The sequence below is a fragment of the Terrapene carolina genome, unplaced genomic scaffold, assembly GCF_002925995.2.
Source record: "Terrapene carolina triunguis isolate 2854851 unplaced genomic scaffold, T_m_triunguis-2.0 Scaffold131, whole genome shotgun sequence".
Lineage (NCBI taxonomy): Eukaryota > Metazoa > Chordata > Testudines > Emydidae > Terrapene > Terrapene triunguis.
In genome coordinates, this window is record NW_020664482.1 from 2,403,845 (window position 1) to 2,429,297 (window position 25,453).

General features: G+C 39.3%; 1 protein-coding gene across 1 annotated transcript in view; it reads right to left on the minus strand.

The window, feature by feature from the left end:
- Positions 1-25,453, minus strand: part of KLHL13 (kelch like family member 13) — a 108,714-nt gene that overhangs the window by 71,584 nt on the left and 11,677 nt on the right. The window contains exon 3 of the mRNA XM_029911869.1: positions 17,806-17,877. The gene's annotated coding sequence lies outside the window, so the exon portion shown is untranslated. The remainder of the gene's footprint in view (positions 1-17,805; positions 17,878-25,453) is intronic.

A 25,453-nucleotide genomic window follows, 5' to 3' on the forward strand; every position in this document is an offset into this window, starting at 1 on the left:
CGTTTTGTAGTTTGCACTAGTTATCTAAGGATGGCTTATCTTCAGTGGAAAGTTTGCTCTGTAGTAGATGAAATAAAGATCTGATGTAAGCACCAGCCAGTTGGCACTTATCCTAGACGGGTCAGTCAAATTTAGTAGTGAGAGTGAACCCCTGCACCCATGAAATTCACTGGGTCATTTTTCTATCTTTCGAAGTCTTGAGGACAAACCTATGCTTATTTTGCCAAGAAAACACAAAGGCGTAAAGTATAAAGTTACAAACACAAGTTTGTACAATGAACAGTACAAATAGCAGATGGCGAGTGCACCCCTAGGAACATTTACTGCCCATTAGGGATTATTTATCTCATTTAATTAATAGAAACTTCCATACACATTTACTTTCCATATGCTATTATTCTATACTAGTTATTAAATTTACAAAGTATTCTTAAGTTATTTAAAATACTGACTGTTGTACATAAAATTTAGAACTGTTGATGAAATATTTGATGCTGGAGATGTTAGCTCTGCTATTTTGCAGAAAATATTAATTTATTTTGGCTTTATGAAAGGTTTATGCTACCTCTCACAATGAAAATGATTTTCATTTTTATGAATATTAATCTTCTCAGTATACACTGTCTATATCCTAATAGTCTTTCTAAAATTTAGGGTACAGCTATGTCTAAAATCCAGATAGCTTGAACTTCCTAAATTCAAATTTCATTCATACATCTTCAAAAATTTACTATTGTTGTAAAATGTACTTCCATATGAATAGTAATTTGTACTTGCATGCCACCTTCCATTTGAAGAGCTTGAAGCACCTAAACTCACCTGTACTGCAGGCAAGTATTTTGGTCTCATTTTATAGACTGGAAAATGAGAAGTGTTTAAATGACTTGCTCAAGGTAAGACGGGAAGTATGTAGAAGAATCCAGGAGAGAATCTAGGTCTCCCAATTACCTATGCTTGTGACAAGAATGCCCTTCCTTCCATCTTATGATTCAAACAGAAATGCAAATAAGTTATAAAAATAAAGATGTGTCCTATTAGAGAAATCACATTTCAGAAGCGAGCAGAACGTATGTATCTTTATAATCTGTCCCTTAAATATAAAGGCTAAACTGGTATGACTTCCTTCAGATCTAAACTTTAAATATTTGAATATGGTTAGCTGTGCCAAACACTTGAATGCTAGTAGCCACTGTATTTTCTGTCCTGTAACTCTTGTTCACTCTTTAAAAGTCTTTACAAAAATCAGTTATGCCACCCTCTGGTGACTATGTGAACTAACCAGCATATCTAACAGAAATTAGTCCCATAAAAATTACTCACTCACCTTGTTTCAGCATACCTAACACTCATTTTCACAACTCTATGTAGTGAGAGTGAACCCCTGCACCCATGTCAACGGGGAAACTACAATACAAAGTCAGATCAGATTTTAAAATAAGAGGATAATGTAACCAAATTAGTTTTTTCTTTTGTAGATCTGAACAAGTTCACCAACTATATTTCAGTGAAGTTTATATATTTTCCTGCTCCATGCCAAGTACAGGTAGGCATCATATGACCACTGTCATTCATGATCAGGGAGCAAACATTGCCACATACAGAACAAGCTGTAGTCAGCAGAAATGCTCTGCTGTAAGTCCTGTTTAGAAAGTGTTACAATAATCAAGCCTTGTGACACAAATCATCTATTGCCATTGTAAAGTCACTGCATTGTGCATGTACAGCTATGTGTTTTCAGACATTCATAAAGATTTGATAATTGCTTTTTTGCAGTTTAGCAAAGGATCTACTATTCATTAGGGACTGCCATGCTAAATTTCAGGCTTCAAAGCTTAGGCAATGAATGACTCAGTAGAGACAAGCTTAAATTCAGATATATTCAGCACTTCCATGAGTCTAGATTCTGGGATCGCTTGAAGGCTGAAGCCTTTGAAGTCTTCCAGTCCATCTTCACATGGCATTTCACAGGAAGCATGAAAGGATGGCAGAAGTGCTATTCGGTGTTCTATCCAGGGTCTGGTTGCTGGTGAAGACATCCATGAAATCTTATAGCTGAGCCAGACATACTCTATTCCAGGGGTCTCAAACTCAAATGACCATGAGGGCCATATGAGGACTAGTGCATTGGCCAGAGGGCTGCATCACTGACACCCCCACTCGTTGCCCCCGGCCCTGCCCCTGCCCCGTCTCTTCTCCACCTCCTCCCCTGAGTGTGTGGCTCCCTGCTCCTCCCCCTCCCTCCTGGAAAGGGCTAAGCGCCACCAACAGTAATGCACCTCACTCAAAGGACAAAACACGCACTTAGTTAGATTTACTCCTGTTAAAGCCCCCCACTGCACTGGGCTGCACCACCACTCCACCCCTGCTCTGCCTCTTCCAGAGGTGGCAGGTTTGTAGAAATTTTGGTGGTGCCCAGAACCTGCCCCCCCAAAACTCCACCCCCACCTACCTACAGCTCTGGGAGGGAGTTTGGGTGGGGAAGGGGGTGCAGGCTCTGGGAGGGAGTTTGGCATACAGGGATATAGATATTCTTAATTTCGAGGGTTATATTTAGTTAAGTACACTTGGGGGGGGGGTCTTCATTTATGTAATGTCATTGTAGGTAGGCAGAATCCAGTTCCATTTGTTCCAGTGTAAATAAAATCCCTGGTTACGTTATTTTTTGACAACCAGTTTTTTCTTATCTACCATTAAATAACCTTTTATACTGGTGTAACACCGCCACCTCTCACTTGCTGAGTGAATTATACCACCGTGACAGACCATTAGTAAATCTTGGTTGGTGGTTTTGGGACAGTGTGACCCTCAGATGGATTTCAAATTAGAACACAAATAACCCTACTGTGAGAGGTCAGTTGACACTAGAACACAGCACAATAGCGTAGGCAGCACACAGGCTTCTATCCATTCATCCTCAAACCACAGCCCATTTCCACCAGTATTTAAATACATTTAACAGATATGCTCATAGTAAGTGTTCAGTCTTATGGGCTAACTAAGATAAGCTTCTACTGCTTTTATCCTTGTTAACATTCCAAAGTCAACATAATTCTGGAAGAGAATAGAACTCTTTTCCTTGTGCATCAGATTTGTTGTTACAGAGCCAGATGTACCTGTGCTACTCCCATTGGAACCTGTGCAGTTGGACCGGTGTAGCTGAGGATAGAATTAGACCTGCAAAACTTGTATTACTGATACAAGGCAAAAAGAGTCCAGCTGAACGGTCAGATTTCAGGCTGAATTTGAAAGGCTAGCAGTTTATTTTAAAAAACTCTTACTTATAAACTGATCACGGATACAAAAACTGAGAAATATGTAATGCAACAATGGCAGCTTTACAGTCACTTTTCAGTGAAGAACCACACTTGAGATTAAAGCAATAGCCAACTTTGCATCCCAGGACACGAGGCTCTGAAACTACTTAGTCATCAACATTCAGTCACCAATCAGAGATAAATTTATGTCTTGTACTAGTTACTAAGAAGGCGATATATAATCATATACAGAGCACTGGGGAACAAAGTGGAGAGGAGAGCACACAAAAGAAAGTAAAAATTAAAGCTATTTTCTAGCCAAGATTATAATCCTTATTTAATCAGACTGGTAGGTATATAGTCTTAGGAATCTGACTGCAAGATGAGTGAAAAGAAAATTAATTCCTAAACTAGATAAATAAAATAGGCTACTGGACTATACTGGTTTAAACATAAGCATTATTAGAGAAACAGCTAACATTACATCAGCATTTCTACAATCAATATATGTGGGTTTGTTTAGCGAATCATGACACAAGAGGGAATACAAAGAATATAATGAGTGGAGGCAAAGCTCAGAGAGAGAGAAAAAGATATGTTTATATTTCTAATTCAGTTAGGTTATCAAGACCATTCTGCATAGAAAACAACTGCGGGCAAAAAGCTGGATCCTAGCATGAGCTTTTTTGCATTTATGAACAGTGGCAGTAACTGATTCCAGCAGAAAAATCTAATTCACTGAGGAAAGAATTCTTCAAAGCCTCACTTAAAGGTGAGCTGAAACAAACTGCTAAAATAATTGTTCAAGGACCACAACCACCAGATCAGATACTTTAATGAAAAGTAACCAGGATCTGCAAAAACTGGAATTTAGCTACTCTGCTTTGTTTCTTCTACATGGGACTATACCACCACCACCACCAAGCTGCACAGAAACTTATCAAATAGTCTTTAAAGTTACAGTGATACATAACAGGGATGGCCAAACGTACTGACCCTCCGAGCTGCATCTGACAATCTTCAGACAATCGAGAGCCGGAGTGCACCTGTCAGGACTCGGGGCTTCAGTCCCATGGGAGGCACCTGTCGGGGCTCAGGGTTTCAGCCCCACTCCTTCTGAAGCCCTGAGCCCCGGCAGGTGCACCCCATGGGCAGAAGCCCCGAGACCTCCCTCCCCACTGGGCAGAAGCCCCTACCCCACCACCCCGCTGCAAGGCAGAGGTCCCGACCTCTCCTCACCCCCAGTCTGGTAGGTGGAGAATGGAGGGGAGGTGGGACTCCGCGAGCCGCACTTTAATGGTAAACGAGCTGCATGTTTTGGCCACCCCGATATATAATCTAATGTAGGAGGAACACAGAACCCAAACAGCTTGAAGTTCTATGGACAGGAGTAAGTTTCAAAGTGCATTTGTAATTTTAAAACTGAATTTGACTCTCCAGTTTTTGGGGGGAGGGTTGTGGGTGTTTTCTTGTTGGGGTTTTTTGTTTGTTTGTTTTTATGTTCACACCTACATGTTTGGCTCTTTTAACAGCACTAAATCATAAAGTGGCTCAATAAATCCCCCCTCACAAAGTTCTCCATCCCATCATATTCTAACCTGATAGTTCTCCTAGACTGATAGAAAGGATGAGGTTTTTGCATTTCCCATCAAGCATGAATATCATTACCCCTAAGCCATCCATCCACAGTAGATGGAGGTCTAGTCTAGCTTCAAGTTAAACCAATATAGGTGATGGCATGTTCACAGAACCGAACAGGAGAACCACACTAGTCTACACTTGGGAACTCACCCCTAACACAGCTGCACGGTATAGAATTTTCAGTAGACTGTAACACAGACTGTAACAGCTGTGCTACCGTGCCAAGGCAAAGCCAGCAAGCGAAGTCAGAGCCAGTTACCCAAATCTACTAGCTGGGCCGAGCTCTTATTAATGCCCTGCAACAGGACTGGGACTTATTGCTGGCCAGTTACACTGGTCCTATCAGATGAGGAAAACCAAAGCATGAATGTACTGGAGCTATGAGGGTGAAGAGGAACCCAGCCAGGAGCCATAGTCTGACAGGACAGCCAGAGAAGTGGAGCTTTACAAAGCCAGCCCAACTCCTCTCCGCTTCACTTCCCATGTTGTCTACTTCACTCCATCCACATCCCTGTCCTTATTGGCAAATTTAAGGAGGACACTGATAAGCTTTAAACAGGGTTGCTATTCTGCCATCTTTGTCCAAAAGGGGTGCTGAGGGACCTGTCAGCCGGTTTCTATATTACCTCTAGGAGGCTATCTTTAAGATGAAAATTAATACAGGAGAGGCAAGGAGAACATATCCTATTCCTATCCTATTATCTGATTTCCTAGAACTGGAAGGGACCTTGAAAGGTCATCGAGTCCAGCCCCCTACCTTCACTAGCAGGACCAAGTACTGATTTTGCCCCAGATCCCTAAGTGGCCCCCTCAAGGACTGAACTCATAACCCTGGGTTTAGCAGGCCAATGCTCAAACCACTGAGCTATCCCTCCCCCCCTGAGTGTATGAGGTTTAATACACTCGTCTCAAATGCATTTCCTTTCCAGACCTCCTGCTAATAGACCTCAGGCTGCAATAGGCACCCTGAAGCAGGGCAATGAAATAATAGGCCTTGGGAATGTGGAAACAGAGGTCTAAAGGGATAGAGATAGAAGCTAAAATTTTTCTTTTAAAATGAGATATGAAGATGGAGTGAAATTGACAGTATACCCATGGAGGAGTTTGAGGGACGGTCTCGCCAGGCCAGGGATAAAAATACATAAAAGAGTGGAACTAAAACAATTAGAATAGTATAAATAACGTCTGAAGATATGCTTTGGTGGCAACATTATGTTCAAGAAGAAATTAGGTTTCTAAATGTGGAGCATTATTATTTGCAACAGCCACAATGCAGGCTGTTCAGAGTAACACATTCCTGCAAAGATACCTACACTAATTACAAATACAAAAATATGTAAAACCTTTCCTCTATAGTTTGTACTGTAGCTCACGACAAGTCAAAGTTAATCTGACAGACACCATGTTGGCAAAGCCTAATAGTGCATTTGCACAACGAAGAAACATTTCTTACTTTAGAAACACAGAGTCTTACATTTTCAGCACAGATTCATATATTTTAGATTCTGTAGTCTCTGCCACTCTGAACAGTTGTCTTCTAATCCTAAAGTGTGCCGCACTATGCATTCAAGTGAGCTACAAACTGAATTGTAGACATCTCCTAAGTGTCTAAAAACAATGGATTCAATATTCTTAGAACAATACAGGCATACAGGAAGAAAAATATTCCTCAATGTATTCCATATGGTGCAAGTACCTTTTTTTTTTTTTTAAGGAGCAACTTAAATGGAAATCCCTCGTTAGCTTTTAGAGAAATTCTGTAGTTTAAATAACACCACACAGAAAGTCATCTTGCTTTTGAAAAGTAGTTCATTGGATTCTAGCCAGGAATGGGGGGAAAAAATGCAACAAATCCATTTACAGAAGAGGGTATTCCAAATGGATCAGCATCAATTTAACTGTTCCATTCTCAACTTCATGTCAAACTATAAGTCATGGTTAAAAGCTAGCACCAAAAGACTATTTTTGGGGCATAATAAACCTGAGAACAAATGCTTATTTATCAACAGATTGTATTCTCAAACGGATTACAGGAAGATTTAAGGATAGCATGTTCCTTTTTACACTGTGTCAAAGAGATACAGCATTTATTTCAGAAGTGCTCTTTTAGATAATCAACTGCTGGCTAAAGCCGCGTTCTAACTGCAGCTCATAAAAAGTGGATAACGCCTAAATGCACTGCAGACTAAGCTGCACATTAGAACTATTCCTTTTTGGTAGAATAGGAAGCATCTTAAAGGCAGGCACAGATTGTAAGAGTGCTGTATTTTTCTGAGTTTATAGTCGACAAGAACTAATCCAGCCTGTATTCAAAAATAAGGTTTAAGAGAAATTGGTTATTGAACAAAAGACTAAAATATAAATGAAAGATGATCACTACTACATTGATTACACTGAATTATGGAATACTTGGATTAAAGCTGCAGTGTGTTCAGCAGATACCGAAACAAGCAGAAGAGATATGGCCTATATAACTCAAATGTACACTTTTATCTGCAACATTAAGTGATTTTAGCTAGTAAGCACGTGGATACGAGTTCACATAAACACAATTACAGGTAATGCAAATTCATGTGTGTTTGACAAAACAGTCGGGACAGGAGAACAAAAGGAAAATCTGAGGACAAACTGCATGTGATTAGATTACAATACCATTGCTGGGCCAAACCAGTTAGAGCAATTTCCAAGTTCAATTACATGCAGTCATATTTCTGTTTTTAAAACAGAAACTGTGGGTCTAATATGTAAATGAAAGCATTACTGACCAAAACAATATGGTCCCTCAAATAGAAGGATCTTTCCAAGTGGCCAAAATTATTGTTTGAGAAATTATGATGTGCACTAATCTTCACTAAGAAAACAGAGTTTCATGGAGATTAAGGCCAGAAGGGACCATATCATCATCTAGGATGACCTCCTGTATATCATGCATCTGAAGAAGTGGGTTTTTTACCCACAAAAACTTATGCCCAAATAAATCTGTTAGTCTTTAAGATGCCACCGGACTCCTCGTGGGTTTTGTGGATACAGACTAACACAGCTACCCCTCTGATACTTGTATATCACAGGCTATTAAATTCCACCCAGATTCCCATACATTAAGCCGCAAAAATTTATCAGACCAAAACATTTCAGTCCTAAACCAAGCTACAGCAGAAAACAGTGCCAACAATGCCCAAGGCCCGTACAGTGGCAAGGAAATGATCCTAGCACACAAACTACACATGTTACAGAGAAAGTGGAAGAGCCCATAAGATCTCTGCCAATCCGACATGGGGGGAAATTCCCAACCCCATATCTGGTGTCCCATCCCCAGACTCTGAGAATGTGAGCAAGACACACCAAGTAAGCATCTAGAAAGGATTCTCTATACACCAGACAGCACAAGTCCACCCTGTCTGGTGTCCCATCTCCAGCTATAGCCAATCTTTGAAGCTTCAGTGGAAGGCAAAAAACCCAGAATACATCCGGTCAACTGGGGAGGAACCCCTGCACACACAGGCCATAGAATTTTTCCCAGGAACTGAATTAAAGCATATATTTCAGAAAGCTATCTAATCTCTTTTTAAACATTCCAAGCAACAGTGAACCCACCACCACTCCTGGTTAAGCTGTTCCAATGTTTAACCACACTGACTGCTAGAAAGTTGCATCTTATTTCAAAGCTAAATTTATGTAACTTCAACTTCCAGCCATTGGATCCTCTCCTGCCTTCGTCAGTAAGGTTGGAACCCCTCCAACACCAACACTACATCACTGTCAGATCTCTTTTCCATGTGTCAGTATGTAGACACAGTAGTTAAATTACCGCTCAATCTTCAATACACTGAATAAGTAAGCTTGACAAATTTCAATATTTTTGTATAATTTACACAAATAATATTGATGTTTATGTTTAAGCATTTTTTAATTTTATCTATTTAAATTTTCACAGTTGCAGAAAATTACAGGAGAGGGTCAGACAATTATTTTATGACAGTACATATTGAGATTCAAAAAAAGTTAGTTTTACAACCCAACAAAACACAAATTGTGTATTTTGACATGAGATGTTGACAAAGTAAGTAACCTTAAATCAAACTAATATGTTCTCAAGCAGCATTTCTTACCTTGCCCATCTGTAAATCATCATCCAGGACAATACTTTTGTCTGTGTATGGTGAAAATGACATTTATCAAGTTGTACTATAAAAATCTAATCCTTTCAAGCCTATGAATAAGTTGATCTCCTTATGTCTCACGAAATAAGGTTTGTTTTCCAGCCCTGGGGATCATTTTTGCTGCCCTCCTTTGAACTCCCTCTGGTACTTCCACATCCTTCTTGAAGCATGGAGACCAGAAGTGGATGCAGAATTTTAGCAGCAGTCTTACCATGCTGTGTACAGAGCCAAGATCACTTCCCTACTTCTGCTACTTGATATTCCCGTTTTTATATGTCCAAGGATTGCATCAGCCCTTTTTGCCACAGAACTGTACAGACAGTTCATGTTGAGATGGCCATCTACAATGACCCCTAAAATCCTTCTGAGTCACTGTTTTCCAAGACAGTCTCCTAATCCTGTAGATCTAAACTGCGTTCTTGGTTCCCAGATACATTCTCTTGGTTTTGGCTGTATTTAAAAATACATTTTGTTGGATTGAGATCTAACCAAGTGATTCAGGTTACTTTAACAGTCGCCTGCCCTCCTCATTCTTTAATCCCCACCAATCTTTGTCATCTGAAAACTTCACCAGCACAGATTTCATTTCACGACCTAGATCATGGATAAAAATTTTAAATAGTGTTGGATCAAGAACTGAGGACACTGCTCAAAACAGCCCTAGTCATTGCTATCTCCCCATTAACAACTATATCTTGAGATCAGTGACAGAGTTTTTAATCCATCCAATCTGTGCCCTATTAATTCCTTATAATGCAAGTTAGCTAATCAAAATGCCACATAGCACCAAGTCAAATACTCTTGGAGAAACTTAAGTATATTAAAATCAACATAGTTGTCTATATCAACCAGATCTGTAATTCTGTCAGAAAAGACTAACAGGTTTGTTTCACAAAATCTACCTTCCATGAACTTGCACTGATTCATATTACGTATTTTTTTTTTTAGCCTCTAATTCTCTGTTGAGTCCTGGAATAACCACTCTATTGCTTTGCCTGCAATCAACATCAAGCTAACAGGTCTATAGCTCCCTGCATCATCTTTTACCTTTTTTTAATTATTGGAACTATGCTGGCAGACTGCCAATCCTTTTGAATTTCCTCAAGATTTGTTACAAACTAACACTAGTGATTCAGAGAGCTCCTTACCTAGTTTCTTTAGGACTCTTGGGTGTTCATTATCCAGGCCTGTTCATTTAAAAAGGTTTAATTTTAGCAGATGCTGCCTTACTTCCTCCCTTGTTACAGACGGTAACCTTTTTATTACATCCACTTCATATGGGATGGATATAATCTTCTTTGTTCCAACAGAACACACACTTATTGAACATTTGTTTTTTCTACATCACTCTTTACAATTAACCTATACCTGATCTGGTATTTTTCTTGTTCCTTTTTAAAAATACCTTATCTTTAACTCTATTGGCCATTGATATTTCGTTGATTCCTTTGGCTTCCTTTATCAGTCACCTACTTTTTATAAGTTAGTAACTTGTATTCATTGTCATTTACTTCCTCTTTGTTCCAATCTTTCTTTTTAATGTTTTATCACCATTTCCACATCTCCCTTTAAAGAAGACAGATGGCTTCTTGCCTGGTATAATTTTTTCCCCCATGTGTGTGGAATTGTGGCTTTTGGGGATATCTAATAGGATATCCTTGAACAATTTCCAGTTTCGTTAAAGCATCTCACTTTAAATTTATGTTCCCAATAAGCTGTGCCAATCATTGTTTTAAGCCTTTGAAGTTCCAAATATATACATCATTGATAGATGTCATTCTTTTTTTCCCCACACATTAAATGTAACCAGATAATGATCACTGGTCCCTAAAAAATTGTTAATTTTTAGGTCAGCAATAATCTCTTCTTTGTCCATCAGAATGAGGTTCAATACCGAGTTATTACATGTTGGTGCAAGACTGTGTTAAAATATCCTCTATTATTTTTAGAAACTCTGAGGAATTTTTATTACTGGATATGTGAGATGTCTGGCAAACACCAGGCAGGTTGAATTCACCCATAACAGCTTTTCTTCCTACACATAATGGAACAGTTTAAGGAACAGTTCGTCCTATTCGCTAATGTGATTTGGTGGTCTATAATCCATGTTCACCAGTCACCTGTCTTTAATTTTACCAGTTAGAACTTTACTCCAAAAACATTTGAAGTTCTGTGATTCTGAACTATTACTTTAACAGATAACAGTGTCTGATGTAGAGTGCCACCACACTCCACTTTTTCCTTTTCTATTCTTATGTAACAAGTTGTAACTATTGACTTTAATGTTCCAGTTTTAAGACCCATCCCACTAAATCAGCCATACCAACTGACAAAATGCAGCCCTGTATTCACACCCAACACACCACTGTAATAGTCTTTGTACAACATATGCCTTGTAAGATATCATTTAAAAATTAATAACTTCCTAGTCAATATCATCATGGCGGAATGTATGTAGCAACATTATATGTAAAGTTATAAATTCCCCCTGAATGATGTTGGTAGCATATGTTCAAACCCACGTAGCCCAGATTAGGCAGGACTGGTCAAGCAGGTCTTCAGCTAAGGAATGTGTTTACTTCAATTTACATACAAGTAGTAAACAAGGTCCTTGAAACAGCAAGAGGGAGGCAAGGCAAAATCTACATTTTAGCAAACATCATGAAACCTCTTTCACAACGAGACTCCGTCCTCACAGAGGGAATAAAATTTACCTAGGAGTAACCCTGAGGAAAATGCAATTTCAAAAGGTGATTGAACTATAAAAGTGAGGGGCAAAGACACCCCACGTCTCTCCCTATCCATCGCTCTCTTTTTCACCTAAGAAAAAAGAAACAACCTTTGGACTTTGGGAGCAGATCCTGGCCTGAGAATTTGGTCAGCAATGTTACTGGGAACCTGTGGTAAGAACTTCACCTTGAACCAAGTCTAGTTTGTCAAGTTCAGAAAGCATTTTCATCTTTCTCTTGTAACCATTTCTGACATTAAAGCCTTATAATCATCTAAAACCCTGTAGTTAAATAAACTTGTTTTATTCTTTAATTAAAACCAATCCAGAATTGTTTGGGTAACTCCATTTAAGATGGCAGACTGCTGTATACTGATCCCCTTAGTGGGGCAGCAGACCTAATATCAGTGGCGGATTAGGCACTGGGCCAGTGTCCCCGGCCAACTGGGGGGGCCCCGAAGCCCCAGCTGTTGGGCAGGGCAGGGAAAGCCCCCATGTCCCCCAATCCTGCTCCCTGGCAGCAGCTGTGGGGCAGCAGGGAAAGCCCCAGTGCCCTGACCCTGGTCCCCAGCAGCAGTGCAGGGGGTAGCGGGGGAAGCCCCTGCACCAGGACCCCTGCTGTGGCCCCAGGACTGGAGGAGCTCTCGCTACCTGCCACGGCCTCAGGGCTAGGGAAGCTCACGCTCCCTGCTGCGGCCTAGGGCCATGGCGGAGGGACAGAGCTTCTCTGGTCTAGGGGCCACAGGGGGAGGGAGAGGAGCAGAAAGTAGCAAACAGGTTGAGGGGCCACAGTGAGGGCAGAATGGGAGGGACCCTGGGTGGAACAGGGGCAGGGCCCTGGGGTTGGGGCAGAAAGGGTTGGGGAGGGACCCCCTCCCCCCCCCCCATTTGCTCTGGCCCAGGGCCCCAGGAAACCTTAATCCGTCTCTGCTTAATATTTCTGGAGTGTCCAGGAGACAGTTGGACAGTGCAGAACACATGTTTGGGGGCAAAATTTAGGACTGGGAATGCGTTGAAGTCACTCTGCAAGTAGTAATCAGAGGCTGCTGGAAGCCAGAGTGTGGCTGGTATTTGCTGACAGGCTGCTGGGGTCAGAGTTGTTGGACCAGGGTTGTAGCTGTACACAGACATTCAGGATGTGATCTGCATGCTCTTTGGCTGTTTGTGAGGAGCCCACATTGGGAATTACAACAGCAAAGCACTGTGAGGCACCCCAGGCTGCAGAGCGGGGTGACAGCCCCTCAGTGGTCTGGATTTCACCCAGGAGTATCATATCAACCATATCATATTTCTTCTCATACAAAAACATCTCCAACTCATTTTATTACCTACCTTCCTAGCACTGGTATTCAAACAATTTCAAAATTTCTTCCTGACATGCCCCACAGTGCTTGGATTTGCCATATGCAAGATACCGTGAGGCTGGCATACCATGAATGCCTCCCACTTTGTGGCTGATTTAAAGCCCTCCTGATTACCCTAGCTAATCGTCCAGGAGATTGGTGCCCCTATTAATCAAAGCAAAGATTACAAGGGGGGAGGGGGAGAAGCTGATCTAGAAGATCAATGATGCAAGTTAAGCATGACAATTTATTTTTAAATTTACTTTACATTCTTAAAATATGCATGAGAATTTTGATATTGACACCGCCAACAAATACATATAAATACAAAATGCCATTAAGAGGGAAACAGTATTAGTTGGGCTGGCCAGCCTTGAAAAAGAAACTCCTGAAATTTTCAAACTAGCTCAGGATCCAACATAGGAGTTGTCAAGACTGATTTTATTGAAGATAAAATCATCTGGAGCGTCATGCAAAATAGAAGTTCAATCTGGGAAGCCCCAACTGTTTGTTTGAGAAGACTGACACTGCACCCCATATTCTTCATAGTGATATTATGACATGATTATTGCATAATTATGTATTTTAGGCAAGAATGGTGATATAAGGTGGAAAAGTTATGATTTGCTGAATATGATTATTCTATTTGTATGCATGTATCATTTATCATTCATGATGTTATAAATAGTGACTATGTATCTGTACTTCAAATGTAGTTACACCCGGGTAACACCCACTAGACAAGATACTTTCAGTCTAGACAGCTGGTTGGGAAGGATCTATTCAGGGCAATGAACCATTAGGGAGAAAAATAGGCCTCAGGAGAAGCTTATCCCCCACCTGTGGAGCCGCCTTGAGAACATTCCAGACAGCCTGTAAGTAATGGCTGCTATGGCTCTACAAGGACATGTGACCAGGCCACATGATTCTGGACTCCATCTTGGGATGTCAGTGTTTTTCCAAACCGGTCTGGGAACCAAGCTTTGAAACAAAAGGTTCTGGCCGTATGCTAAGGCTATAGAAGGCAGGGAGTGATCTCATCTGTTGTTCTTCACTCCCCACACAAGAAGACTCCTGGAAACACCAGAGGAGCAAAGACTGAACTGGGGGAAGTGCTGGACCCAGGCTAAAGGGATTTCTGACCTGTGTATGAAAGACCTGGGGATTCCGAGCTGTAAAGCAACTGCAACTTGCCCCTTAAGAATCTGCCAGAGGGGAAGGTCTCTGGGCTGTTTCCCGACCCACATGGTGAATCTGTGAGGCGAGCAAATCCGCCAATAAGCGCAGGATTTGAGGAGGAACTTTGTCACAATACACACACACTCTAAGCTACAGTTCACCTGGCTATTATGTAATAAATGCCCTTGTTATGGTTGTGTATCTCATACAAATAATTTTAAGCATTTCTGATTATGGATTGTACCTGTTATAAGCTACAAATCTTGGATCCATGTATAAAAAACACATGTGCATATGATGCATTGCCTTTTAGTGATGTTTCAAAGTAAGGCTTTCCAAGTATATCTAACAGATTTCATCCTTCTCCCCTCCAATGGAAGACAGATGCTATGAGGATCCCTGTAGTGGCTCCCAGAACCACAGCTAGTTTAAATACTACTTATCCCACTTTTTAAAGGGTGACAGTTGCAGTTTATTAGAATAATCCCTCCATGCTGATATTTCTAAGACAGAGAATTTTGTTTGTATATAAACAGAGTGCACCTATAATTCCTGTAAGCATACTAAATTCTCTCTGCCTGGTGAGTTGTCTCAACTACTTCTTCAAGTCTAGGAAAACTCAAAGGAAATACTGTTATGCTGACACACAAGGAAAACGAACATTTAGAAACAACTAAAAAAACTCCTCACGGGTATCTCTGTAGGAAATTGAGAACAGATTACTTACAGTTCAGTATGTGAGGTAAATGAAGCATTAATATATGAAGGATAATGCAATTCTAAATATAGTCAGTGTCTGAAAATACTATAATGAGTTTTGTTTTTAGAAAAAGTAGAATGAGTTATGAGACAAAAAAATTAATAAAAAGTCTAAAGTTGTAGTTGTATGGTTGGTACATCCACTCTTCAGTTAAATATCCCTCTAGTGCACAGACCTGCACCACTTAGTCTGTGGTTTCTCCAGAGTACAAATATCAGGATTAAGCGACAGAACAGAGCAAGACAAAGTGTCACTTACCAACATCTATTTGATTATTTCCAAGTAATACTGGAATGGGATGAAGCCACTATTACAATCTGAACAATCTATTCATGTCCTTTCTTACATGTATGTTTCATACCCTGCTAATTGGACATTGATGTAAGAGTATTTTGCACCCTATTTATAATGTGCTGATGAATTAGTAACACTTAAGTTTGAAATTTCTTCTTCAGCTACCAGGAGCTTCATGGTAAGATTAATTAAATGTATACTCACGTCCTAGCTTCTTAATGACACTTAGTGGAAGATTTCTCTCTACACTGCATCCAACTACAATAAGTATATTGACATTTGTAATCAATGTGGAGAGCTGATCAAAACACAGCATACATTTTAAGGAACTAGCTGAAACAATATCAAAACCGGTAGCAAGTATCTTGAAGAACTCATGGAGGATGAATGAGGTTTCCGAGGACTGGAGAACGGCAAACATTGTACCTATCTTTAAAAAGGGGAACAAAGAACCTGGAAAATTACAGACCAGTCAGCCAAAAGTGGAAAGATACTTGAGCAAATTATTAAACAATCAAATTAAAGAATAATAAGGTTATAAGAAATAGCCAACAGGGTTACTGGCCTAATGGATGGGGGAAAACAGTAGACGCGAGATATCTTAGTAAGGTTTTTGACACAGTCCTGCAAATTAGGCAAATGCGGTCTAGATGAAATTACTGTAAGGTGGGCACACAACTGGTTAAAAGACCATACTCAAAGAGTAGTTATCAATGGTTGGCTGTCAAACCGGGAGGGTCTATGTCTGTCCTTGGTTCATTACTATTCAATATTTTCTCTAATGACTTGGATAACGGCGTGGAGAGTCCGCTTATAAAATCTGTGAATGACACCATGCTGAGAGGTGTTGCAAGCATTTTGGAGGACAGGATTAGTATTCAAAATTACCTTGGCAAATTGGAGAATTGGTCTAAAATCAACAAGATGAAATTCTATAATGACAAGTGCAAAGTAGTTCACTTAGGAAGGAAAAGTCAAATTCATAACTACAAAATGGGGAATAACTGAGTAGGCGGTAGTACTGCTGAAAAAGAATCTGAGGGTTATAGTGGATCACAAGTTGAATATAAGTCAACAATTCGATGCAACTGTGAAAAAGGCTAATATTCTGTGATGTATTAACAGGAATGTCAAATGTAAAATAGAGGAGGTAGCCTCTACTCGGCACTAGTGAGGCCTCAAGCAGGAACACTCTGTCCAATTCCAGGTATCACGCTTTAGGAAAGATGTGGACAAACTGGAGAGAGTCCAGAGGAGAGCAACAAAAATGACGAAAGGTTTAGAAAACCTGATCTATAAGGAAAGGTTTAAAAAAAAAAAAAACTGGGTATGTTTAGACTTGAGAAAAGACGACTGTAGTAGAATCTGGTAAGTCTTCTAATATGTTAAGAGCCGTTATAAAGAGGATGAGAAAATTGTTCTCCGTGTCTACTGAAGGTAGGAGAAGTAGTAATGTACTTAATCTGCACCAAGGGAGATTTAGGTTAAATATTAGGGAAAAACTTTCTTATCACAAGGATAGTTGTTCTGGAACAGGCTTCCAAAGGAGGCTGTAGAATTCCCCATCACTGGAGGTATTAAGAACAGGTTGGACAAACACGTTTCAGGAATGGTCTAGGTTTACTTGGTTCAGCTTCAATGCAGGGGGATAGTCTTGATGACCTCTCGAAGTCCCTTCCAGTCCTACATTTCTATGATTTTATATAAGGGACTCTAGAACCATTCCAATTATATAAAATATGATTGATCCCAAACAGAGTTTATGATAGAATTCAAAACAGAAAGAAAAGGCTGAAATCCAGCTGCTAAAACAATCTGGAGTTTATCATCTTCTAGTATATAAAGAGAAGTGTCTAGATTCCTACCCTGAATCCGTTTCTCTAGAAAGGTTGGGTAACAGTTAACTGCATCAATAATAGACAGCTGAAGTTAAAAAAAAAGAAAAAAAAAATCAAAGAAAACAGGGCAGTTGAATTCAGAATTTTGTTTTAAAAACACCAGAATTACTCCTCAACCAGCCCAGCAATCAAGTGTCTTTAGCATATTCTGATTGTGTTCCTGACAAAGAGCAAGAGCAGATCCAAAAGACTGGTACACTTAACTAGATAGACTGGGGAGGGATCTCAAACTGATTCCTTGCATTTTACTTATAGAACTGCAAGCTTTTCATTTTGGAAAAATCATGTACTCTATGTCTGAGGAACGAATAAACTTATCAAGGGAGTAGCATATTATGTGTTGTGTGTTTTATTGCTCAAAACTTTTGCTTTTGTTTGGGGGGGAGGGGCGGGGCTTTTTTGTTCTGTTTCATTTTGTTTTTCAGATTTCTTCAAGGTTTTCCAGAAAGAAAAAAGGAATAGGTTTTCAAGGTTAAGAAAAATCACAGCCACCCTGACAATAAGCACTGAAGACGCTGCCTGATTTTAGCTACTTATATAAAACATACCTGTCATGAAGCACTGCTGACATCTCCCCTCTGAGCACAGAATGATCCATGCCGTCAAGGTTAGTAACTCCCCTGTTGACCAAATGAGATAAAATATAACATGTAATTTTAAAAAAAAGCAGCTACCCTAAAGTGTATTTAACATGAGGGAATTAAAAATGCAGTCACTGTTGAAGATTCATGAAGCTTATTTATTGTTTTGTTATGAAAAGGTGGCTTTTGTTTTAAATGGAAAGAAGCAGCACAACAGAGTGATAGAATGAACAATAGATCCATTATATAATTAATTTATTGCAGCACAATAAAGTGAACCATTGCTTATTGCCATCATACCGCCCCTCCCTTTTTATTTTTGAACATATTTTTAACATTTTGTCTGTCTTTTAGAAACTATTTTCAGTACCTTGTTGAAGAAAAAGCCATTTTTCTACAACGCAAAACAACTATAAATTACTATTCATGAACTAAAATGTCTCAAGTAAACAAGTATAAATACCTAAACAACACTACAGAAATAAATTGCCAATCCTCATTAGAGATAGTCATCCCCCTCATGAAACACATTTCTTAGAACTATGTTCTCCCCATCTCATTCACAAAATTTGAATGTATAGAAGATATTTAAGCCAGTTTAGCACAATTTTACTTTCAAATCCTCACCTATTGTGCCTGCATAACTGTCACTCTGGCAAACCTAAAGTCAAAGAACTTTTTCCAAGGTACTGCATTTAGATCCTGTCTGTGCAACTAGAAAGGACTGCTAAGAAACCGGTTAGCCTGTTTGGTCACATTCCGCCCTGTCAACAATGAAGTAGCAAAAATGTTTTTGGAAGTCATTAAGAATATATTCCCTCATCTTAATATTTAAAAAACAAAACAAAAATTGAAACCACATTATGCCCCATTTGCAATTTGTACAAAGTCATGTTATATGAAATTGTTTTTAAATATCCATTTAAGAATTCTCTCCTAAAAGAATCTTTGAGATGCAGAAAGGGTGTTAGTTAAAATTGTGAAAAAATAGAAAAAAAAGAGCCATGTCACTCCTTTATTACTGCTGTGGAACTTCAAAAATGTTTTCAGTTTAAGCTGTGAGTCAGCTATAACTTTGAAGTCAGGGTTTTGGTAATCAGATCCACAATTATTTTTGTACCATAAAAATATTTACCTAACTTTCTCAATTATTAGAGCTTCCTTGATCTGTGCGATAAAATTCTATACCTTTTTTTTTTGTATGTATAAAAAGTGTATGTTTGGTATTTAAAATTATACTGATCTCAAGAACACAATACTTTAATATTAATGTGTTTCTAAAAAAGTTACTGGGCAAGTTTAACATCAGATCATCAAGTGCTAACTTTATTTTTATTTAGAATACAATTAATGCCTTTCTCGTGCACATTATGTACAATATCGTGGGTGGGATACAGCTAACAGTTTCAATGCAAGACTACAAATGAAGACCTGACCCCTTGTAGATTTTAAATACCTTTTTTAGAATACAAATTGGTAACTTTATCAATAAAGGACAAACATTTTTATCCAAACCAAGAAATATCACTCTTCAGCTAGTATCTTGCACTGCATATTTAAAAACAAAAAAAATAACTAAATTTTGGAAATGCAAGTTTATAATGGAAGAGCTAAATTTAATCTTACCCCATGACCTTACAGATTCTTATGCATGTGAGTAACTATGTGAGGAGAAACACTGAACTCACCAGGACTACTCACATGTGTTTGCAGAATCAATTAGTAGTATGTAAAGTTAACGAATAAATGAGAACTGTGTAATTATTTGCTTTTTGCAAGATAAGCAAATAAACTGTAGAAGACTGAGATTTTCTCAAAGTTTGGATAATTTTCAAAAGATTTAATATCAAAAGGAATACTGATTTTTAATTTGGGTGTTAGCAGAGGTCTATTTCCAAACAAAGTGTCAGAGTATCCTGTGGCACCTTATAGACTAACAGATGTATTGGAGCATGAGCTTTCGTGGGTGACTACCCACTTCGTCAGACGCAAAGTGGGTATTCACCCATGAAAGCTTATGCTCCAATACATCCGTTAGTCTATAAGGTGCCACAGGACTCTCTGTTGCTTTTTACAGATCCAGACTAACACGGCTACCCCTCTGATACTTGTCAAGAGTATGGATTTTAGCCAAATAAAACATTCTGTTTCTGCACCTTTTAAAAAAAATACCCTATATTGAATACACTTGTTAAAAACCCACACATTTTCCCAATTACTTTATTCCCATTGCAATAAAAAGTATGACCCCATCAGCACATACCACATCCTCATACTAACTTGAAATACTGTATGCACAACTGTACAGCAGAAGACCAGAAATTGGGGGGGGGGGGGAATTGCCAATAAACTGGCAGGTAATTAAAAGTTGACTGGATTTTTTAGGCCAATTCACATGGTCCAGGATATTGTATAGTTTAAAGGTAGAGGAAATAAAATGTTTAGTATTCAAACCTACAAGCTATGAGTAAACAGCAGAATGAAGGCCCTTCTTCACTCTCCTCCCAAACGTATCTAGCTCTCTTGCAACAACTAGCTGAATTTACATTTAATCATGCATGTGATGCCATTAGGTAACTAATTCAGCTGGCTAAAAAGCCTCACAGAATTGATGGAGATACCTAGCTTTGCCACTTTTCCTGCAACCACCTTCTTAAGTAAGCCCTTATACAATTTACCACAGAGGAATAATAGTACTGATTACAGCAGGAGACTAGAAGTCAACTCACTTGGTCTGCAACTGCCTCTATCATTGAGTCACTGTGGCCTTCAGCAACTTACTCTCCGTTTTTCTATGTTAAATGTTTATAGGCCAAATTTGTTTTAAACTTGAGTGCCCAACACCGGGCAATTGTGTAAAACATCAAAAATGTTCAGAGGTTGTCAGCACCTGAAGTCACCTCCCTGCGACTTCAGTGGCAATTCTGGACACTCAGAACCTCTGAAAATTAGGTAACTAAATAAATGGTTGACTTTTACCAACACCCAAGTTGTGAATTCTAATCCGGATGCTTATATACTTCACAGAGAAACTGATATTTCAATGTATGCTTGTGAAACACTTTGCATTCTGTTGAAAATGTTGTAAGTGAAACATTAAACATGGTTTATACTCTCTAGATTGAATAAATGATGCCTCAAAATGTAAGTGACCTAATAAATATACTTAATAAATAGGGCAAAAATCTGTGTCTTTAAAGCAATAATCAATGTTTACTAATGTGCAAGGCTAATTGTGGTGAGATTCCCTACTGGCAAGAGGCAAAAAAACTCCATTTTTGGAAAGGTTTAGATACCAGTTAGCTCAATTTATTAAAGCGAAATAACTTGTGGTAACACTGAAATGCTGCAGAGGTGAGAGAATCCCAGGTGGCGGGGGAGGGAGAATCATAGAATCATAGAATTCTAAGGGAGGGCTTAGTTCAGGCTTTATTCTGAATTCTTGAGGTGACAATTCTGTGATTACTACTACAAGAGCATTAATTTCTCCCCCTCCGACTCTTAGGGTAGGTCTGCACCTCATGTCATGTGACTGTAGCTTGTGTACACATATCCCAGCTAGCTGTAATCCAGGGCTTCAGCTCAACCTACCTGCCTACAGAAACGTCTACACTGCAAGCCGAACGGCAGCACGCAGAGTACATACAAAGCATGTCCCCCTAGCATAGGTACAAAGAGCAGTGCAGCTGGTGAGGCACTGTTTAGGCAAGTAAAGACATGCCTGAACCCTGTGGTTATGTACCCTACACATCTCTCTACAAGAACAAACAATGCCTCCCCTGTCCACACAGCTATTTTTAGCGGTGTAGTGTCCTGCTGCCAGAGTCCTTCCCCATCACAGGGAAAGGCTCGCTAGAGCAGCTACTCACTGCTGGAGCCTTTCACTCATGTGTAGTTATACCCCATGGTGTGGACGCAACTTGCTTTTTACTGTAACACATAGCTACATGTACCCTATACACTGCCAATCACATTCACGGTCGACGTCTACCTTATGTAACTATACAGGGTTCCAGGCAGGCTTGAACATCCCGAGTTGAAGCCCATGTTGTGGTACCCAGCGAGCTAGATACAGCTAATTTGGATAGGTCTACACAACAGGACTGCTATGCAAGCATACCCTTAGGGCTGTAAGGAAAATTTCAACTAGCACTCAAGAGATTGCTACTTCCATTCAAATGGAGGCCAACAATACACCAAAGTCCTTCTGTCACCATAAACTATTCAAAATGAACTGTGACTATTTCCTCCATCATCCTTACATGTTAGCAGTTAGTCTCAAAGATCAGCATCTTAGCTACCATGAGATAAATCAGAGGTAACTTATGTCAACCCTGTATCTAATTCTCAACTCTAGGGTATTCTTGAGTTTTGATGAATGCCAAATTCTTCATGTGTCACTGAAAAAGAACTGTCACTTTCACATAAGCCATGTTGGCATCAGAAATAACTTTTTTTAGTCCCATCCTCTCTTGAGCGATGAGGAAAGGGGAGAGCAGGTACCAGGAAGGAGCGAGCAGGGACAGGGCCTTGGGGGAGGCAAAGCAGGGGCAGAGTGTTGGGGGGGGAGGATGGAAGAGGTGGCTGGAGGGTTCTGGTTTTCAGAAATTAGAAAGTTGGCAACCCTAACAACATCTCCAAAAGCCATCTTTCTTTGACTTCTACACAGCTAAATTTGATCTATTTCAGTTGACTACTGAAAACTCCTTTCTGGTCTAGACAAAATGCCACATTGCCCCTCTGCCCTTAAATTCATTTAGACACTGGGGCAAACATCTTCCTGGATTGTCATCTCATGCATGATAACCCTCATTCTGTGTATCCCTCCATGGGCGCCTCCTCTTCCACCACATGAAGAATGAACTATTTGTATTCTGTATTTAGGCCCTTAGGGCTTAGCTCTGCCCCATTTCTTACATGGTACGGAGTCATCTATGCCCTCTTCTGCCACACCAGGCATGTCAGCCTTTATTTTCCATTAGTCAAACTGCCCAACAAGCATAGCCACGCTTTTGCCCATACAACCCCTTATATATGGGAGGAGCTCCCTTTAAAAATCCATAAATGCACTACATTCTTCTTCTTCACATCTCACCTTAACTCACCTAGGCTGTGGTGCCTGCTTACAAGACACTTAATAACAGACTGGCAGTTGGTGTGCTATTATCGCTGCTTATTATGGTTATAATGACCTCCTCCCCCACCTCCACCTGTTCTCTCTTATACTTGGTTTGTAAACTCCTTGAGGCAGAAACAGTCTTTTCATTTTGTTTGCACAGTGCACATGAGAGTGGGATCATGAACTCCAGCTGAAATCTCCTAACACTACTGTAATACCTGAACAATGGAGCTCTCTGCAGGTTGAAGAATACTGAACTGAATTGGTGTATACTTTTCATATTTAAGGGCTAGATTTTTTTTAAAATGAAAGCTTTGATTCTGCAGAGCTTGAAGATTCAAGATTCCCACTTGCCCAGAGCTAGTAGATTTTTTCAAGCTGCTATAGCCGGTCTTTAAAAAAGCAGATGAACTCAAAGTCTCTTTCTTCTTTAATTACAATGGTCATTTAATTAGTAACAGTGATTTAAAAATTAGAAATTGAGTAAAGCCAAAGTACTTTTACAAAAAAAGATTGTTTTTAACTTCTCGTTCTTATATCAGAACCAGGAGAGCCAGATTAACATAACACAGGCAAGCATCACAAACACGGGTAAGTGGTAACTATTAATGCAGCACTTTATATTTCCAAAACCCTGTACAAATAATTGAAAACATGACAAGAGATGTAAGTTAATGTCTGAGCACTCGGCCAGCATGATAGTAGTATATAAAGATTTAGACCCTTCTCTCTTACAGAGGGTATTATGTTCTGAAGTCAAATGTAAATCCTACATTGTATTATGATACTTACTGTGTCAGGTCACTTATCAATGACTACTATAGAGACATGAGAAAAACATTTTCAGAACCATTTTACCAGCAGCTATAATCTTTGGAGGTTTTTCACTACCACTTTCTCCTTCAGTAAGAGGAGTGTGTGAAATTAAAATACAATTTTTAGAAACCATTTTCTCAGGATTTCTCTACTCAAGATTCAAAACACTGAAGAGTGCTTCCATCTGTGCTGCGATAAGCCACGGTCTATAATTTAAGGAAGTGTCTGGCATTCACATCATCAGACTTCACAGTCCACACTAACGTGCATTCAGGTTCAGCATTTAACATATGTACAGTCAATTAAGCATTATATGTTGAGGAAATCTGAACAGATATTCTATTGATCACAAGTGATATTTCAGGAAATAAACACCTAAAATTTTGTTTTACTCTACTAGAATAGTCCATTGAACTGAACTATGTTATACAAAACCTTTTTTTTAAGATGGTACATATAATTTTAAATAAAGTTATGCATAAACCATTACACTAAAAGCTAACTTTTACAGCAAGACTTTTTAAAGCAAATTTACGCATCCGATTCATTAAGTAGTTCAAAGTTGAATTAATACCAAGGACAAGAGTTAGCACTGAAAACAAAAGATAGCAATGTGAATAACAGACCTTTGTAACCCTTGTTGCCTGCCCCTCCTCTCACTGTATGCCTTGAAATCATCCAGTACAGTATCATGAACATTCCATAATCCAAAAATCTTTATTTCATGGTAGATGCGGCAGTCTTATATTTAACAAAATAAGACATCTTACATATAACAAAATAAGCCTCAAAAGCGGTTTAATAAATAAAAAACAATATACACTTTGTGCTGCCATGGAATACTAAAAGCTTGAAATTGCTCTTGACAAATCCAGCTGCTATGCAGTATTTGCATTTGGTCTAACACAACACGCTCCTGGGCTGCCGAGCTAAAAATTGGATTATTTCATTGTCTAAGTACGTAGGCGTCTGTACCCTAAAGGATCTTGGCTTTCAAGTCAATCCATGTCTGAGAATCAGACTGCATAACTTGAACTCTCCAACAGCCACAGTCTGGCAACAAGAAACATCAGACAAACCAAGTAATTCTGCTCCTCTGGACAAATTTTAAAGGAAGATTTATGCAAAATAGAAGTTTAAAATAAAAACTGCCTGCTTATTCACACAGCAACTAAGTACTGAGCTGTAGACAGACTCCATACAAAAAGTACAATGGAACTTTTGTTTCAGACTGTGCTATTTCACTCAAATAAATCAATAAGCTTCAGACATATAACCAGGGCCAGTGGGAAATACTCTGATCCTGATTTTATCTACTTTTTTAAAATACCTCTGCTTGCAAAAAGAACGAGGAGTACTTGTAGCACCTTAGAGACTAACACATTTATTTGGGCATAAGCTTTAATGGGCTAAAACCCACTTCATCGGATGCATGGAGTGGAAAATACAGTAGGAAGATATATATACACAGAGAACATGAAAAAATGGGTGTTGCCGTACCAACTCTAACAAGACTAATCAATTAAGATGAGCTATTATCAGCAGGAGGAAAAAAACTTTTGTAGTGATAATCAGGATGGCCCATTTGAAACAGTTGACAAGAAGGTGTGAGTAACAGTAGGGGAAAAATTAGCATGGGGAAATAGTATTTACTTTGTGTAATGACCCATCCACTCCCAG